Here is a 319-nt window from a genome sequence, read left to right as displayed (position 1 = left end):
TCCCACATGGCTGGCTGTGGTTTGAGTCCTGGACCTGGTGGTTTGCTCTCTCACTTTCTCTCTCTCTCTCTCTCTGGTCAAATTAAAATAAACAAATGAATAAATAAAGTTAAATAAGATAATAATACTAATAGAAAAAGAAATTTTGGAGACAAAGTTCCAAGCATGTTTAAGGATTTTCTCTTTCATGCACCCACACACATGTGCATGCACACACACACACACACACACACACACACACACACCTAGTTTCTGGTCTCTTTCTGATTTTTTTTTTTTTTTTTTTTTTTTTTTTTTTTTTAGATATTTGGGCGGAAGG

This window comes from Tupaia chinensis, unplaced genomic scaffold (assembly GCF_000334495.1).
Source record: "Tupaia chinensis unplaced genomic scaffold, TupChi_1.0 Scaffold000201_1, whole genome shotgun sequence".
Lineage (NCBI taxonomy): Eukaryota > Metazoa > Chordata > Mammalia > Scandentia > Tupaiidae > Tupaia > Tupaia belangeri.
Note: the sequence above shows the minus strand (reverse complement) of the source record.